The sequence below is a fragment of the Ranitomeya imitator genome, chromosome 5 (genome assembly GCF_032444005.1).
Source record: "Ranitomeya imitator isolate aRanImi1 chromosome 5, aRanImi1.pri, whole genome shotgun sequence".
NCBI lineage: Eukaryota > Metazoa > Chordata > Amphibia > Anura > Dendrobatidae > Ranitomeya > Ranitomeya imitator.
Window position 1 is genome coordinate 660,168,731 of NC_091286.1, and position 10,482 is coordinate 660,179,212.

A 10,482-nucleotide genomic window follows, 5' to 3' on the forward strand; every position below is an offset into this window, starting at 1 on the left:
TGTGTTATCTACTGTATATAGAGGTGTTATCAGTCATTGTACAGGAGGTGAGCTGTGACATCAACTATTGTGAATGGTGGATTCTGTGTTATCTACTGTATATAGAGGTGTTATCAGTCATTGTACAGGAGGAGGAGGTGAGCTGTGACATCTATTGTGAATGGTGGATCCTGTGTTATCTACTGTATATAGAGGTGTTATCAGTCATTGTACAGGAGGAGGAGGTGAGCTGTGACATCTATTGTGAATGGTGGATCCTGTGTTATCTACTGTATATAGAGGTGTTATCAGTCATTGTACAGGAGGAGGAGGTGAGCTGTGACATCACCTATTGTGAATGGTGGATCCTGTGTTATCTACTGTATATAGAGGTGTTATCAGTCATTGTACAGGAAGAGGAGGTGAGCTGTGACAGTCAATTATTGTTATGGTGGATCTTGTATTATCTACTGTATATAGAGGTTATCAGTCATTGTACAGGAGGAGGAGGTGAGCTGTGACATCACCTATTGTAAATGGTGGACCCTTTTTTTCATAGATGATACAGTATTATTGCTGTGACCTCACTGCTGTTCTTACAAAATTGTATTATCATATTCCAAAATCTGGCACCAGGGCCTCGCAGAAGAATGGAGAATGTTATAATAGCATTGAAGGAACCTTTAAATGTAGGTCCATCATTATGAAATGCAATGGGAAGTTTGGATGAGGTCGCACAGAATGTATTTTACACCACACCCCGAAAACCACTGAGAGCACCACGCCTCGTCATCTGTCACCAGCAGCTCCAAAGTGCTGACCTACAACCTCTGCAATAAAGTCTACCCATCCATCTCCAGGTACAAAAAGTCTGTGATATACACAGTGACCACCAGAAGTTAGAAAGCGGTGAGCATACATCAGGTGCCAACTACCACAAAGCAGTGAACACACATCAGGTAAAAACTACCAGAAAGTAGTGACAACACATCAGGTGGCATTTACCAGAAAGCAATGAGCGCACATCTGGTTAAAACTACCAGAAAGCAATGAGCGCACATCAGGTGCCAACTACCAGAAAGCAATGAGCGCACATCAGGTGCCAACTACCAGAAAGCAATGAGCGCACATCAGGTGCCAACTACCAGAAAGCAATGAGCGCACATCAGGTGCCAACTACCAGAAAGCAATGAGCGCACATCAGGTGCCAACTACCAGAAAGCAATGAGCGCACATCAGGTGCCAACTACCAGAAAGCAATGAGCGCACATCAGGTGCCAACTACCAGAAAGCAATGAGCGCACATCAGGTGCCAACTACCAGAAAGCAATGAGCGCACATCTGGTGAAAACTAACAGAAAGCAACGAGCCAACATCAGGTGCCAACTACCAGAAAGCAACGAGCGCACATCAGGTGCCAACTACCAGAAAGCAATGATCTCACATCAGGTGCCAACTACCAGAAAGCAGTGAAAGCACATCAGATGCCAACTACCAGAAAGCAGCGACAGCACATCAGGTGCCAACTACCAGAAAGCAGTGAAAGCACATCAGGTGCCAACTACCAGAAAGCAACGAGCACACATCAGGTGCCAACTACCAGAAAGCAGTGAAAGCACATCAGGTGCCAACTACCAGAAAGCAGTGAAAGCACATCAGATGCCAACTACCAGAAAGCAGCGACAGCACATCAGGTGCCAACTACCAGAAAGCAGTGAAAGCACATCAGGTGCCAACTACCAGAAAGCAACGAGCACACATCAGGTGCCAACTACCAGAAAGCAGTGAAAGCACATCAGGTGCCAACTACCAGAAAGCAGTGAAAGCACATCAGATGCCAACTACCAGAAAGCAGCGACAGCACATCAGGTGCCAACTACCAGAAAGCAGTGAAAGCACATCAGATGCCAACTACCAGAAAGCAACGAGCACACATCAGGTGCCAACTACCAGAAAGCAGTGAAAGCACATCAGGTGCCAACTACCAGAAAGCAACGAGGGCACATCAGGTGCCGACTACCAGAAAGCAGTGAAAGCACATCAGGTGCCAACTACCAGAAAGCAATGAGCGCACATCTGGTGAAAATTACCAGAAAGCAACGAGCGCACATCAGGTGCCAACTACCAGAAAGCAACGAGGGCACATCAGGTGCCAACTACCAGAAAGCAACGAGGGCACATCAGGTGCCAACTACCAGAAAGCAACGAGGGCACATCAGGTGCCAACTACCAGAAAGCAACGAGCGCACATCAGGTGCCAACTACCAGAAAGCAACGAGCGCACATCAGGTGCCAACTACCAGAAAGCAGTGAAAGCACATCAGGTGCCAACTACCAGAAAGCAATGAGCGCACATCTGGTGAAAATTACCAGAAAGCAACGAGAGCACATCAGGTGCCAACTACCAGAAAGCAACGAGCGCACATCTGGTGAAAACTACAAGAAAGCAGTGAGCTCACATCAGGTGCCAACTACCAGAATGCAATGTGCGCACATCTGGTGCAGACTACCAGGAAGCAGTGCCCACACCACCACCATATACTACTGTACCTGTTACACGGCTCTGCTACGTTCCTGCTGTCAACCTACTTCCTCCTGTTTATTTCCGGACTCACGTCTCATTATAGCGTTTGCTCAGGTTTATGAAAGAGGAAGAGGCTTTACCACAATAATCTGGGTCAGCAGAGCATTTACACAGAGACATGGGGAATATGGAGGCTGGATATAGAAGGTGACTGTGGTGATACCGCAGGGAAGAACAGTATCGCCCATATGATGTACAAACAATGCGCCCCACAATTTCCACAATGCACTGCTCTCTGGTAAAGGGAAGCCGGCGGAATTCTGAATTTAGCCAAGATGTGAATGGAGGAGAAAATGTCACAAATAAAGAATATTTAATGCAGATATAAATCGTAAAAAATTCCATTTACAGTGCCCTGCGAAAGTATTCGGCCCCCTGGAAGTTTTCAACCTTTTCCCACATATTCTGCTTCAAACATAAAGATACCAAATTTAAATTTTTGGTGAAGAATCAACAACAAGTGGAACACAATTGTGAAGTTGAATGAAATTTATTGGTTATTTTAAATTTTTGTGGAAAATCAAAAACTGAACAGTGGCTCGTGCAATATTTTTTCGGCCCCTTTACTTTCAATGCAGCAAACTCAGAGAAGCTCATTGTGGATCTCTGAATGATCCAATGTTGTCCTAAATGCCTAATGATGATAAATATAATCCACCTGTGTGTAATCAAGTCTCCGTATAAATGCACCTGCTCTGTGATAGTCTCAGGGTTCTGTGTGAAGCACAGAGAGCATCATGAAGACCAAGGAACACAACAGGCAGATCCGTGATACTGTTGTGGAGAAGTTTAAAGACGGATTTGGATACAAAATGATTTCCAAAACTTTAAACATCCCAAGGAGCACTGTCCAAGCAATCATATTGAAATGGAAGGAGCATCATACCACTGCAAATCTACCAAGACCCGGCCTTCCCTCTAAACTTTCATCTCAAACAAGGAGAAGACTGATCAGAGACGCAGCCAAGAGGCCCATGATCACTCTGGATGAACTGCAGAGATCTACAGCTGAGGTGGGACAGTCTGTCCATAGGACAACAATCAGTCGTACACTGCACAAATCTGGCCTTTATGGAAGAATGGCAAGAAGAAAGCCATTTCTCAAATATATCCATAAAAAGTGTGGTTTAAAGTTTGCAACAAGCCACCTGGGAGACACCCCAAACATGTGGAAGAAGGTTATCTGGTCAGATGAAACCAAAATTGAACTTTTTGGCAACAATGCCAAACGATATGTTTGGCGTAAAGGCAACACAACTGATCACCCTGAACACACCATCCCCACTGTCAAACATGGTGGTGGCAGCATCATGGTATGGGCCTGCTTTTCTTCAGCAGGGACAGGGAAGATGGTTAAAATTGATGGTAAGATGGATGGAGCCAAATACAGGACCATTCTTGAAGAAAACCTGTTGGAGTCTGCAAAAGACCTGAGACTGGGACAGAGATTTGTCTTCCAACAAGACAATGATCCCAAACATAAAGCAAAATCTACAATGGAATGGTTCACAAATAAACGTATCCAGGTGTTATAATGGCCGAATCAGAGTCCAGACCTCAATCCAATCGAGAATCTGTGGAAAGAGCTGAAAACCGCAGTTCACAAACGATCTCCATCAAACCTCACTGAGCTCGAGCTGTTTGCCAAGGAAGAATGGGCAAGAATTTCAGTCTCTTGATGTACAAAACTGATAGACATACCCCAAGGGACTTGCAGCTGTAATCGCAGCAAAAGGTGGCGCAACAAAGTATTAAGTTAAAGGGGCCGAATAATATTGCACGCCCCCTTTTCAGTTTTTGAATTTCCACAAAAACTTAAAAATAACCAATAAATTTCTTTCAACTTCACAACTGTGTTTCACTTGTTGATTCTTCACCAAAAATTTACATTTGGTATCTTTATGTTTGAAGCATGATATGTGGGAAAAGGTTGAAAAGTTCCAGAGGGCCGAATACTTTCGCAAGGCACTGTATATTCTGCAGCTGCAGTGATCTGACTAATAGCAGGAAACTGCTTGTAAGGCCGGTTTCACACATCCTGATATTTCTGGTACCAGAAAAATGGTACCAGAGATATCAGTGTCCGTGTGTGTAATACTTGAGGCAACCGTGTGCCGCATCAGTACCACACACTAGCGCCAGGGAAGCAGTGGCATAGTTAGCGCTGTTCCCCGGGGCAGGGTGCTGAAGACCACTACCCGACTCTGCCAGCAATCAGCGCGAGAATGATGAGAATTATATTCAACTGAAAACAGCGACAGCAAGCGGCAACTGATGGGACTATTACTCCCATCAGCTTACACCTGTGGCTGATAATAACAGTGACAGCAGGTGGCGGCTGATGGGAGTATCCATCAGTCGCTCATGTGCTATAAATAAATAAACACGGCGTGGGTCCCCCTGTATTTATGATAACCAACCAGGCAAAATTTACCACTGGGGGCAGCAACCCTCAGCGGTCAGTGTTAGCAAGGCTGGTTATCAAGAATAGAGGGGTATCCACAATGTTTCTTAAAATTATTTAAATCAGTAATAAAAAAAAACCAGCGTGGAGATCCCCCCCACCCATTTTTTAAAACCAGCCTTGCTAAAGCAGACAGCTGGGGGCTTGTATTCTCAGGCTACTAAAGGGCCATGGACATTGCCACCCCCTCCAAGAAAAAAAAAGGCACATCCATTTGCCTAGCTTTTCCCACTTGCCCTGTAGCGGTGGCAAGTGGGGTAATAGTTGTAGGGTTGATGTCACCTTTGTATTGTCTGGTGACATCAAGCTCACAAATGGAGAAATGTCTATAGACACCTATCCATTTCTAATCCTATAGTTGTTTGGTAAATAAAACACACAGCAAGAATAAACTCTTTTATTTGAAATCAAAACAAAACACACTTATCCATTTTTATTTAAAAACAACAAACACAGTTATACTCGCCTAATTTCATTGAAGTCCTCGTCTCATGTAATAAAACAAAAATAAAAAAAAATATCCCTCACCTGTTCATCGTTCTGTCCCACGCCGTAATTCATGACCGTGCAGGCTGAGAACCACTGGTGAATGAGCTGCTGCAAACGCAACGTTAGTGACTAGCGGTGACGTCATCAAGGTTACTGCAGGTCCCTGAGGCTGCGTTTCCAGCCGGGATGAACTGCGGTGACCTCAGCACAGTGAGAAAAAGTCACTGAGTTCACCACAGTTCAGCTCAGTGGGTTCACCACAGATGTTTGATCAGCAGCTCATTCACCAGTGGTTCTCAGCCTGGACAAACACATCTTGGCACCGTCCAGGTTGAAAACGAACTATCTCCCAGACATGGATTGCGGCGTGGAACAAAACCACGGACAGGTTAGGAATATGGTTGCCTTTTTATTTTTGTTTTATTACAGAACGAGGGATTCAGTGGAATAGGCGTTAGGGGAGCATAACTGTGTTTGTTATTTTTACATAAAAAAACGAAAACTGTGTTTTGATTTCAAATAAAAGACTTTATACTGACTGTGTCTTTATTGACCATATAACTATAGGATTAGTAATGGATAGGTGCCTTATAGACGCTTCCCCACTACTAAGCAGTGGGCTTGATGTCACCTGACATTACAGAGGTGACATCAACCCCATAAATATGAACCCCACTTGCCACCGCTACAGGGCAAGTGGGAAGAGCCAGGTAGAGCGCCAGAATTGGCACATCTACTAGATGTGCCTTTTCTGGGCAGCTGCGGGCTCTGATTTTTAGGCTGGTGTGGGCAATATCCATGGCCCCTTACCAGCCTGAGAATACCAGCCCCCCGCTGTCTGCTTTAGCAAGGCTGGTTGTCAAAAACGGGGGAAACCATGCTGATTTTTTAAATTTTTTTTTTTTTTTTAAAGTGTGGGGACCCCTCCATTCTTGATAACCAGGATTGCCAACGCTGACAGCTGAGGGTTGCAACCCTCAGCTGTCAGTTTTGTCTGGTTATCAAAAATACTGTGGAACCCATGACGTTTTTTAAATTTATTTTTAGCGCAGATGGCGGTTGATGAATACCCCCCATCATCCTCTCCTGCTCTCACTGTTATCACATGAATATAACTCGCCATTTTCCCTCGCTCGTACTGATCGCCGGCAGAGCAGGGGAGAATGATGAGAGCCGTGTTCAGCACCCGGCACCGGGAAACAGCGCTAACTGTACCGTTGCTTCTCAGGTGCTGGTACATGTCACACTGATGACATCCCTGTGTGTCATCCGTGTGCGGGACATTTTGCGGCCCGTGCTGCTGTTAGAAAACGGACATGTCACTGTCCGAGGAAGCACAATCAGAAAAAGCAAGAAGTGGTAGGCACTCGGTGTCCCGGTGTGGTGCTGGTGGAGGAAGTATAAATGGAAAGGCAAATAATCCCGACAATCACGTATGGGATGAAACGTCTATGGATTTTCGCTTTGATTGCAATAAAACAGCTACTACTGGATAAATGAGTGCCGAGATCTGCACAGACCTATTCACTTGAATGAGTCTACATGCGTAGGTGTCTCCGTTACATGTGAAAATGGTCACCATACTTACGGGACACACTGAAGTGTAGAAAAGGCCTAATAAAACTCCCTAATTCTTTCACCTCCGGGAAACCACTTGGAATACACTTCTCCCTGAATACCTGGTATATGCCGCACCTGACAAATATATGAGGTTGTTATTCAGGTACAAGGTCCAGTAAAGTGAGGGTGAAAATGACAGGCGATCTCTCCGCAGTTAAGGCCCCTTCACATTAAGCGACGCTGCAGCGATACCGACAACGATCCGGATCGCTGCAGCGTCGCTGTTTGGTCGCTGGAGAGCTGTCACACAGACCGCTCTCCAGCGACCAACGATGCCGGTAACCAGGGTAAACATCGGGTAACTAAGCGCAGGGCAGCGCTTAGTAACCCGATGTTTACCCTGGTTACCTTCCTAAAAGTAAAAAAGACAAACAGTACATACTTACCTAACGCTGTCTGTCCTCCAGCGCTGTGCTCTGCACTCCTCCTGTACTGTCTGTGTGAGCACAGCGGCCGGAAAGCAGAGCGGTGACGTCACCGCTCTGCTTTCCGGCGCTCACAGCCAGTGCAGGAGGAGTGCAGAGCACAGCGCTGGAGGACAGACAGCGGTAGGTAAGTATCTAGTGTTTGTTTTTTTTACTTTAACGATGGTAACCAGGGTAAACATCGGGTTACTAAGCGCGGCCCTGCGCTTAGTTACCCGATGTTTACCCTGGTTACCAGCGAAGACATCGCTGGATCGGTGTCACACACGCCGATCCAGCGATGTCTCCAGGGAGTCCAGCGACGAAATAAAGTTCTGGACTTTCTTCAGCGACCAACGATCTCCCAGCAGGGGCCTGATCGTTGGTCGCTGTCACACATAACGATTTTATTAACGATATCGTTGCTACGTCACAAAAAGCAACGATATCGTTAACAATATCGTTGTGTGTGAAGGTACCTTTACAATTAGGTCCAGAGATAATTGGATTTTGACACTAGTTTTGGCATTTTAGCAAGATATAGTTATATAATCAATCTGGGTTTAAGGTGCAGACTCTCAGCTTTAATTTGAGGGTATTCACATGCTAATTGGAGCAAGGGTTTAGGAATTACAGCTCTTTAATATGTAGCTGACTCTCAAATGTACCCAAAGTAATTGGACAATTAGCTCAAAAGCTCTTTAATGGGCTTTTCCCTCATTAATTCATCATCAATTAAGTAGATAAAAGGTCTGGAGCTGATTCCAGGTGTAGTATTTGCATGTAGAACCTGTTGCTGTGAACCCACAACATGCGGTCAAACGAGTTCTGAACGGAAGAGGAACAGAACATCATTAGGCTGCAAAATAAGGAAATTAATCAGAGAGATAGCAGAAATGTTAGGAGTGGCCACATCAACAGTTTGGCACTTTCGGCAAATAAAGAGCACACTATTGGGCTTAGGAACTCAAAAAGGCCTGACCGTCCGCAGAGGTTGTCCAGTCCACACTGATAAGTCTGCGGTCACACTGTGCGACTGTAGACTTATGCATCCTCCCAGCCCACGCTCTGGGGATTCGCCTGTTTCTGAGCTGGGACAGAAGGATATGTATGTGGTATACATACTCCCGACCAGAGCCAGTCCGGTGGCTGTGGCCTCACTCCATGCACTTGTATAGAGCGAGGCCCCGCACTCTCTAGTCAGCCATGCTCACTGGACGCAGCGTCACTAGTCAGGGCGCGGCCTCGCTCACTAGACAGGTTGTTGCCGGGAGAATGTATAACGCATACATACCCTCCGATCCGAGTCTGAAACTAGCAAATCCTCAAAGCCCAATGTGCTGCCACCACTCTGATGGCTCTGCTGTACTGTCCACAACCCTGACAGCTCTGCTGTACTGTCCCCACTCTGACAGCACTGTTCCACTGCCACCACTCTGATGGCTCTGCTGTACTGGCCCCCACCCTGACGGCTCTGCTGTACTGCCCCCCACCCTGACGGCTCTGCTGTACTGCCCCCCACCCTGACGGCTCTGCTGTACTGGCCCCCCACCCTGACGGCTCTGCTGTACTGGCCCCCCACCCTGACGGCTCTGCTGTACTGCCCCCCACCCTGACGGCTCTGCTGTACTGGCCCCCCACCCTGACGGCTCTGCTGTACTGGCCCCCACCCTGACCGCTCTGCTGTACTGGCCCCCACCCTGACCGCTCTGCTGTACTGGCCCCCACCCTGACCGCTCTGCTGTACTGCCCCCCACCCTGACGGCTCTGCTGTACTGGCCCCCACCCTGACCGCTCTGCTGTACTGCCCCCCACCCTGACCGCTCTGCTGTACTGCCCCCCACCCTGACCGCTCTGCTGTACTGGCCCACACCCTGACCGCTCTGCTGTACTGCCCCCCACCCTGACGGCTCTGCTGTACTGCCCCCCACCCTGACCGCTCTGCTGTACTGCCCCCCACCCTGACCGCTCTGCTGTACTGGCCCCCACCCTGACCGCTCTGCTGTACTGGCCCCCACCCTGACCGCTCTGCTGTACTGGCCCCCACCCTGACCGCTCTGCTGTACTGGCCCACACCCTGACCGCTCTGCTGTACTGGCCCCCACCCTGACCGCTCTGCTGTACTGGCCCCCACCCTGACCGCTCTGCTGTACTGCCCCCCACCCTGACCGCTCTGCTGTACTGGCCCACACCCTGACCGCTCTGCTGTACTGCCCCCCACCCTGACCGCTCTGCTGTACTGCCCCCCACCCTGACGGCTCTGCTGTACTGGCCCCCACCCTGACCGCTCTGCTGTACTGGCCCCCCACCCTGACCGCTCTGCTGTACTGCCCCCCACCCTGACCGCTCTGCTGTACTGCCCCCCACCCTGACCGCTCTGCTGTACTGGCCCCCACCCTGACGGCTCTGCTGTACTGCCCCCCACCCTGACCGCTCTGCTGTACTGCCCCCCACCCTGACGGCTCTGCTGTACTGGCCCCCACCCTGCCACCCAGGGTCTGTCATTCCATGGGTCACACAGGTCTACTTTGGAGGGGTGTTCTTTTGCTCCTGTGTGTTATCACTGACTTATGATTGGTCCACCTCAGGCAGAGGTAGAAGTACACGCCCCCAAGACAAATCTCTGGGAAATCCCACCTGGACTATCGCATATCTCCTAACCTACAGCTACTATTCCACCAGCGTAACATGCAAAAAGTAGTAAAAGGTCCAATTGAAGTAAAACTAAACCCCTTTAAGGTTCACCATCACTTGACGAGAGGCCGGTCCGGAATGTGACCTTACCCGTGACGCCGAGCAAAAGCCGTTCTGTGGAGTGTAGCTGAGCCGAGAACATGCGAAGACGGACTCCCCTCAGTGCGGCCACTGCCGGCCCCGGGCCCGTACTGTGCACTCACCCCCGGCGCGGAAAGCCTCACTCTGCGATAATCGCCGACCTCACT

The 10,482-nt window shown here is 48.4% G+C and overlaps 1 protein-coding gene across 2 annotated transcripts in view; it reads right to left on the bottom strand.

The window, feature by feature from the left end:
• The window catches only part of ENPP4 (ectonucleotide pyrophosphatase/phosphodiesterase 4), a 33,839-nt gene extending 23,357 nt beyond the window's left edge, over positions 1–10,482 (bottom strand). The window contains exon 1 of one of the 2 annotated variants that reach the window (XM_069728209.1): positions 10,325–10,482. The gene's annotated coding sequence lies outside the window, so the exon portion shown is untranslated. Of the gene's footprint in view, positions 1–2,529; positions 2,588–10,324 lie in introns of those variants that run through there. The other variant, XM_069728210.1, reaches the window with a different exon arrangement.